General features: G+C 40.7%; 1 pseudogene; it reads right to left on the reverse strand.

The window, feature by feature from the left end:
• Positions 1-5,220: 5,220 nt before the first annotated feature.
• Positions 5,221-5,576, reverse strand: LOC130852624 (transmembrane protein 230-like; annotated as a pseudogene).
• Between the last annotated feature and the right edge of the window lie 2,817 nt (positions 5,577-8,393).

Genomic DNA, 8,393 nt, shown 5'->3' on the forward strand with positions numbered 1-8,393 from the left:
AACTCTCCAAGGAAAGGAATGACAAAGGTCAGCTACCCATGTAGAATGAAGGGATTGGCAAATTTGTAGGGAGAACAAATGCTATATAATTTTAGAATAAAATACTGCCACAAAAATGAGTTAAAAAATGATTGCCATAAAAATTTGCCAGGGGACTTCCCTGGTGGCACAGTGGTTAAGAATCCAGCTGCCAATGCAGGGGACACCAGTTTGAGCCCTGGTCCAGGAAGATCCCACATGCCATGGAGCAACTAAGCCCATGTACCTCAACTACTGAGTCTGCGAGCCACAACTACTGAAGCCCGAGAGTGTAGAGTGGGTGCTCCGCAACAAGAGAGGCCACTGTGATGAGAAGCCCACACAGTGCAATGAAGAGTAGCGCCCACTCGTGGCAACTAGAGAAAGCCTGTGCACGGCAACAAAGACCCAATACAGCCAAAAATAAATAAATTTATTTTAAAAAATTGCCAGAAAATTTTAATTTTAATAGTAACTGAACCAAAATGCAAAAAATATTTTGTCTCATCCCTTCAATGCAACCCATTCTAAGATGTCTTAAAGCATGTGATATATTTTTTTCCCAGCCATTTTTGTCTGGTTTTCTTTGAACTCAAGCTAAAATTGACTTTATCACTCACTAGACTCTCCTCTCCAACCTCTCCCCAATCCAGTCACTTCTCCTCTCTCATCTTGTCTGCACTGTGGACTGCACTGCTAAGGTGACTTCTGAGAAGGGGTACATCTTATATTTATTGACTCTCAGTGTTTCAGAAATACTGACTGATGCAAGCTAGAATCTGTCATTGCATATTCCTCCATCAGTCAACTGGTGATCTTTGCTCACTATACACTCAGTTACTGGATCCTATTGATTTTACTTTTGTCTGTGAATTTCTTTGTGTTGGCATTTTTATGATGCTCTGGTTACCTTACAGCACTTCATCCAGAGCCTTCTCTTGAGGAATCTACCTGCCTACGTGCAGATTTTTCTTCATTCCGCCCTGTACAATATCACATGAGTCTGCAGAAAACACTGTTTTAGTGCAGTGTCCTTGGTCCTGCCCAAAAGTGTTCATTCTTTGCCTCTTGTCAGAAGGATTAATTCTGAGCTATCCAGCATGGAACTTTCAACCTACAAAAATATGGTCCAACTTTCTTCTTTTACCTTCTTATATTTTAAAAACTCAATCAATCTAGGCATGCCTTACGGTTCCTTCTTTGCAACCCACAGGTCTCTATCCTATTGTTCTCCTGCATCTGAGGAAATCCCTAATAGTATCTAAGTCTGGGTCAAGACCTGCCTTCTCCAAAAAAAAGTGCTTCACACCCTCTTGTAGAGATAGTGGCTTTTCTTGTCTGAAAACTGCCAGGTTTGCTTTCTGGTAGCCATTTATTATTTCCTTGAGTATAAACTTGTGTAGACTTGTTGTTGGTCTTCTTATATTCTTAAATTATTCATATTATTAATGAAATTTTACCTGTGTGGCTATGGACTGTGGGCTTTGAGTGTAAGACTGTGGTTCTTCTGTGTAGAGGTTGGCACAGCATGTGGCGCTGTTCCATCCTGCCACCAAGATGTCTGAGATGAATGTATATCCACACCTCAGCCTGATGACTATGGCAGAGTTTAGAGAAGAACATGTTTTTAGTGAAAATTAACGTAGAATAAATTATCTAATGTGTGTGTATATATACATATTTATGCACGTGAGTATGTATGCACATATATAGCTTCTATTACAAATAAAATGGCTAAGCACATATCTTGATTTTTGATAGGGTTGGAGATAGAGATCCCACATTCCTCTGGAACAAAGAGAAAGGAAATTTAACTACTGTAGGGAATATCTTTCCTCCAAGAGAAAGGAAAAACCTTCCTCCGGCAACCAAAATCCAATCTAATTTATAAAAGTATTTTGTATGCATGTAAAAGTGGATAATATTTGAATTATCCATTCATCAAAGCATTAAAACTCAAAAACTCATTTCTGCTCTCCAGAATGGCGCCATCGCATATTTCTGCTCCAGAATAACTCGTGTGGACGGATCTGGCAGCCAAACATGAAAGTGTGGGTGCTGAACGGCTGGCAGCTGGCCCAGCATTTAACCCTGCTGTTTTAGAATGCCATAAAATAAGCACAATTTAATCTTTCCAAATCATTTGGTCAGTGGCTGTGATTTCCGCAGAAAATAACTTCAAAGAAGACAGGCACCTTTGTTGATGCTTGTTTAAGCAGCCTTGAGCGCCAATATATTTAAGAATAGGAAACAAAAACCTCAAAGCCTGTGATACGTTCTTGGGATTATAAACCAAGGGGGTGTGTAGACTAGCCTATTAATTTTCCCTGGCTGTAAGGATGTGCTCAGATTGATACAGTTAAGAGATAATGTCATCAGCTAAAAAGTCTTCACAGGTGGATAGATACTGCTTGTTAAAATCTATCAAACTAGAGACTTTGCCATAGATACAGATAACAGATTGGTGGTTGTCAGAGGTGAGGGTTACGGGTCAATGAAATGGGTGAAGAGAGTCAAAAGGTGCAAACTTCCAGCTATAAAATATATAAGTCATGGGGATGTGATGTATAGCATGGTGGCTATAGTTAATATTGTACTGCATATTTGAAAGTTGCTAAGAGAGCAAATCTTAAAAATTCTCGCCTTAAAAGAAAATAATTATGATGATAAATGTTAAGTAGGCTTATTGTGGTGATCATTCTGCAATATATAAAAATATCAATACATGATATATACCTGAAACTAATATAATGCTGTGTGTCAATTATACTTCAATTGAGGAAAAAAAAAAAAGCAGAGACTTTGCTATGGGGAATACAAATCAGTGTATAAAATTGTGACATCAACTATTGACCTAGGAAAAAACAAACACACACTTATTTATGACATTCCTCACAATAACCTCATTTAATTTATGGCAGCGATCTGAAATACAGATTGTATCATTTTGTCTTATGGTTACTTAGAAACTTCTAAGAAACAACTCTTTTTTAAGTCATTTGACAGTTTGGAGAGTATTATGTGATTTATTTCAGTATTTCTTTTATATATGCAGACAAACTCTATGGAAAGTAACTGATCTCCCTTGACCAAAGCAGAAGATATATTTTTTTTTCTTTTTTTTTTGTGGGGGGTACACCAAGTTCAATGAACTGTTTTTATACACATATCCCCGTATTCCCTCCCTTCCTTGACTCCCCCCCCCGAGTCCCCCCCACCCTCCCCGCCCCAGTCCTCTAAGGCATCTTCCATCCTCGAGTTGGACTCCCTTTGTTATACAACTTCCCACTGACTATCTATTTTACAGTTGGTAGTATATATATGTCTGTGCTACTCTCTCGTTTCGTCTCAGCTTCCCCTTCACCCCCCACCCCCTCCCAAACCTCGAGTTCTCTAGTCCATTCTCTGTACCTGCTTCCTTGGTCTTGTCACTGAGTTCATCAGTACCATTTTTAGATTCCGTATGTGTGAGTTAGCATACAATATTTGTCTTTCTCTTTCTGACTTACTTCACTCTGTATGACAGATTGTAGTTCTATCCACCTCATTACATATAGCTCCATCTCATCCCTTTTTATAGCTGAGTAATATTCCATTGTATATATATGCCACATCTTCTGTATCCATTCATTTGTTGATGGGCATTTAGGTTGCTTCCATGTCCTGGCTATTGTGAATAGTGCTGCAATAAACATTATGGTACATGTTTCTTTTGGGATTATGGTTTTCTTTGGGTATATGCCCAGGAGTGGGATTACTGGATCATATGGTAGTTCTATTTGTAGCTTTTTAAGGAACCTCCAAATTGTTTTCCATAAGAGGATATATTTTAAATTAAGGAAACCAGACTTGAAGTATTCTAGCAGGAGTGACCCTGTTGTTGTAGTTGAACAAATTTTATCGTGGTCAGTGAAATTCTCAGACATGGTTCATTATTAAGACTATCTCACCTTGTCTTGATAAAAAAAAAAAGTATGAAGACCAAAAATGCATACGTTCCTAGTGCGTTTATCTCACTCAGACTTACATACGAAAGAGTAGTTCAAACCAAAACTACTTCTAATATCAATAATATAAATTAATTTATCTCTTATTTACCTTATCAACATTTAACATAGATGTCACATCACATATTTTATTAAGAACTCTAAGGTGCTTTTTCTGTTATCAGTTTTGTCCATTATCTCTTACACAAACATTCCTTTTTTTTTTTTTTTTTTTTTTTAGGTTTAAAGTTAACTTTTAAGTCTAGGATTTAATTTTGACATTTTAATTTCTTCTGAATACAAGTCACTTTTTGCAAGCTAGGAAACAGAATCAAACTAAGGCAGTCTTGTCCTCTAGAGATCTAGGCCAATTCTTACAGTCTTCAGCAGAATGACATCATAATACTAGGTGCTCACAACAAGGTTATAAACTCTAAATAATAACCACTTATCTACATTTTTTCCTTAGGAAACAGCCAGAAGTCCAGTCCTTAATGGCATGATATACAGAATACCTAGATCTACAAAGGACAGAATGATCCAAATTATATGCTGGCCAACCTGTAAGTGAACCACATCAGAGCTGGCCAAGGATTGGTAAACAAAAAAGTGTTTACATTTTGAAAATTTCCTCTGAGGTTTAAGAAATTCCTAGTTGCTGTTAGCAAGAAAGCAAGTAAAAAATATTATAGATGCACCACACTGATATTTGATTTTGCCAAGGACTTCTACTAGAACACAAAGTTAGAGTACGGGGATAAGACACTTAGATATTTTCAAAATAAATTACTTAGTAATAAGAAATCTGACATCCTGCATTCTTCCATTTGCCACAAGAACATATGGACAATGAGGACTATTTAAGAGAATGCTCAACTCTAAAAAGGGTGGTGGCGGCAACAAGTCACACTAGATTAACCTCCCATTTTCCTGTACAGTGAACATTGCTACTCTTCCATGATACGTATTCATGTGGAAAAGCTTGTCAGGCGCTTTTGCCAGGGCTAGGAGATGAGAAATACAGAATGTCCTAATGACACGGTGAGCTGTAAGCTCAGTTAGCATCTTTAGGATGGACGCATAAAATCTGGCCACTGTTTTGTTAAACATCTGCAAACCGCGGACCTCCTTAGCCCCTAGCCATCGTGTCTGCTCCAGGTCTTAAAGCTGGGCTCAGTCCCATCTGTGACTCTTTTCTTCAGGGCTGAGGTGCGTGCTAGTCATCAAAGTCTGGAATGTCATCGTAGGAGTAGCCCCGGTAGCCTTTGGATGCATAGGAGGCGATGCGCAGGTGGTAACATCCTGGCAGGAACACCAGGATGCCAATGATCAGGACAGGAACCGCCCTTTGCTGATGTAGCCTGCCCGCAGGAGGGAGCCTATGATCATGAGAAAGGCGCCAATCAAAAACAGCCCTGTAGCAAGCGCAATGGCCGTGTATGGAATCTCAGGAGGGTTTTTCTTAAACTGAAGGTCGATGTAGCCATCGTCTGTACTGGAGAGCCTTGAATATTTCACTGTACTGCGGGGGGTTCCAGTAGCCAGGTTCGTTCGAGATGGCATCATAACACGCTGACACGGCTACAGGCGGAGCCCCGGCCCAGCCGCCCGCGCGCCGACAGCTCGCTCCCGGCGGACAGCAGGCGCGCCGAAGGCCTCACAGCACGCCGCCCCCAACTGCCTCCCCGCCCCCCGCAAACATTCTGTATTGTCTCCTTTGTTTATATTTTCTGGTGACAGCTTTTATCTTACTAGTTAATAGTCCCTTATGTAACTCGACACACTTCGTAGATTTTCAGTTCCTTGATCTCTGTCTTTCATATGTTCATTGCCAATCTATATTTATATTCTTCCCTCCAGAACTAGGATCCATGATTTGTCCTAATACCATCCTCAAATTCCTTGCCTCTTGAATATCTTTATGTAGTCATTTTTAGATTATCAATGTCTATCTCTGGTTTACTCGAGGCAGTTATGTTCTTTGTTATTTTTCCTTGGCTATCAATGATTACCAGAAAAAATTAATTGGCCTAATTCTATTAATAAATGCCATTACAAACATGACATCATATGGAGCAATCTTTATGCTGATTCCCATTTCACCTAGAGATTGTTGCAGGTGTTCACATTCTTTTTTTTTTTCCCAGCTCTTCTTTGGAGTAAAAATCTTTACACCGTTGTGCCAGTTTCTGCTGTACACCAAAGTGAATCAGCTGTATTTATACATATATCCCCATATCCCCTCCCTCCCGAGCCTCCCTCCATCCCTCCCTATTCCACCCCTCTAGGTCATCACCCATCATGGAGTTGATCTCCCTGTGTTATGCAGCAGCTTCCCACTAGCCATCTATTTTACATAAACCTACATGATTCACTCTCTGTGGATGATCCTTAACCACAGAGTAAAAATTTCTCCCCTCAAATCCCATGGGGATAAGGGTCTAGATCACGCCACCAGGAGACCAAGAGAAGTACTAGTGGAGGGTGAGGGGCATCTAAAACAGGTGGTGGAGGAGGGGATGAGAATGTTAATTACTCTCCAAAAGCTGACTCACTGAGTAACCTCAGAATAAGCCCAATACTTTCTGATCCCTCTTGTAGCAAAGCCCTATCTTTCCTTAAAGATTGATGTCAATCACCCCTGCCACTACGGTGACTCATTTACTTTCCTCATAGCCTTTAGCATAGGAGGTAAGAGATGAACAGCTATAGCATGGAGTTTAATTGGACTATCTTTGTGTCCATTGGTGGAAGTATTCTCCTTTGGGAACTAGAACCTCTCAATCCACAGAACCTAAACTTGTGGCAATGAGAAGCACAAGTTCCCCAAGTATGTCACTGGGAGTGATGGTAATTGAAATCACTGCTACTTCCACCACTTGGTTCCTAGATTTATGTACTCTACTTGAAGTCGAAACATCAGATGTTGGTACTTGATTTAGAGTGTACATTCAGTCCCGAGGATGATGCAGTCCTGGAGGATTATTCTTGCAGAGAATTATTTCCAAACTTGTGCCTTACCTGTATCTTTAAGAGGTCAAACTACTGTGCTCCTGAGCTAGTGGCTTCTTTCTGGTCTTGTATGGGAAAGAACCAATGGATCTCTTGGTCTTGTTTCCACTGCCATATCTCCTTTGATGTAATTATCAAATTATTTGGTATTATGTGTCAGTGAATAAAACACTCTGTAAATCCTCAGATATTGGGTCCAGACAAGGCTCTGCTGGCATGAAAGTTGATCCCTTACCAAGAGTGTGTGTTGATTACAAAATAGATGAGTGGCTGCTCCTTTCAGAGTAGAAGGATCATTGTAGTCAAACAAGAAGCTGATTGGATTCTTCAGAATACAGTGCTGTACTAGGGTCCAGCGTTGATCTCTTTGCTGACAATTTGGGCATTTAGCAGGGGCAGTCACTAGAATAGCATTGGAGAGTGGGAGCCCATGCACGGTCTCCATGACTTCACTTTTCATGTATCCATTGTGCCAGCACTAGAGTGAACAGTGATGGAGGCTGGCTGATGTCTACTGGCCAAGTCTCTCTATCAACTTGGTTAGTTAATGCCTCTCTTGTGGATAAGTGTGTGGTGTGTGTTCTCTCATTGACATTGACAGGAACGTAAGATCATCACATTTTGTGCTTATTCCTAGGTCCAAATACATGTCACTTCTCTAGACCTCCTAGTCCCTAATTTTCCATTCTTACTTTTCTACACCCCTGACCAGTCAGCTGGGCTATTTACCACTGTGCATGAGTTCATGTGCCCATGGGCCATTTCTCTTCCTATACCAAGTGGCTGCTAAATTCACTAGTCTGAGCTCTGCCTGTTGGGAGAGTTTTCCATACCATTTCCTTTTAGGGAAACCCCTGAATTGAACTGTAGTGAATCAGCCATCCATTTCCAACCAACACCAACATTACGTACCAACCCTTCAGTGAACCCATTAGTGAGGAACATTATTCTCCATCAGCTGGTTATAAGGGATCTTCAGTGCTGCCTAGGTGTGACTTGAGGGGAATCTGCTGGTACAACAGTGTAGATAATGTGGGGGTGGATCTGGGCCACCTCCTTATGCATTCACTTTTTCTCTCTGTCCCTGCTTATGCCTGACTCTGAACGTACTATTTCTATCCTTACAGTGACTGCTGGGTCCACCTGGCCACATTAACTCAGTAATCTGAGAGGACTCAGTTCATTGACGACCATTTATGGCGGCTTGGTCACTTGATGTCACAGGGTCAGAAGCTCCATTCCTTTCCTCCATTCCTACGAAGGGCCCAGTTTCATACCAGGAGGTATGAAGTAGGTGTATTTTTAGTCGGTGTGTAGTTCTTTGCAACAAATTGTATGGCCTGTTCCAGAACCCAGGGGTCTATGAATATTCCCACC

This window comes from Hippopotamus amphibius, chromosome 4, assembly GCF_030028045.1.
Source record: "Hippopotamus amphibius kiboko isolate mHipAmp2 chromosome 4, mHipAmp2.hap2, whole genome shotgun sequence".
NCBI classification, from domain to species: domain Eukaryota; kingdom Metazoa; phylum Chordata; class Mammalia; order Artiodactyla; family Hippopotamidae; genus Hippopotamus; species Hippopotamus amphibius.